Below are 671 nucleotides of genomic sequence, written 5' to 3' on the forward strand. Positions count from 1 at the left end.
AGTTACTGTTGTTTATTTGCTCAAATAAAATTGTTGTTTGTTTACGATTAAAAAGTCACCTTAAATGTTTATCCCAAAACTTATATTTATATAAAATATTTTATTATTAATTTTTTTATTATAATGTTATGTTAAAGGATGATAGTCCAGCACAAAATGAGTGTTTTTTTTCCAATTTCAGTTTTTTAAATGTCTTTGTTTCATTTTTGTGTCTTTCTAGTATGACCAATTTAAACACCACTTTACAAGCAAAAAAATTTGTTTTACATTACGACTTTTAATCTTGTAAATTTACAAGAAGAAACTAGAAGCTAGTAAATTACGAGAAAAAAAAGTCATATATTTATGACTTTAAAACACATAGTCTAAATTTATGAGTTTTTTTTTCATAAATTTACAAAATTAAAAGCTGTAAATTTGCGAAAAGAAATTGTAAATTTGAGAGATTAAAAATCGTAAATTTATGGGGAAAAAAATGTCGTGAATTAACAAGATTAAAAATCGTAATATAATTATTGTTTATGGTGGCCCTAATACTAATAGTCATATTTTAACAAATTAATATATTTACTTTTTTTGCATAATAGATTATTAAAATTGTGCTATTTAAATCTCAAATTTTTAAGTTCATGGTATAAATGGATTCTTTTGTGTTTAAACTTAATTTTAAT

This window comes from Oryzias melastigma, linkage group LG12 (assembly GCF_002922805.2).
Source record: "Oryzias melastigma strain HK-1 linkage group LG12, ASM292280v2, whole genome shotgun sequence".
Classification (NCBI taxonomy): Eukaryota; Metazoa; Chordata; class Actinopteri; order Beloniformes; family Adrianichthyidae; genus Oryzias; species Oryzias melastigma.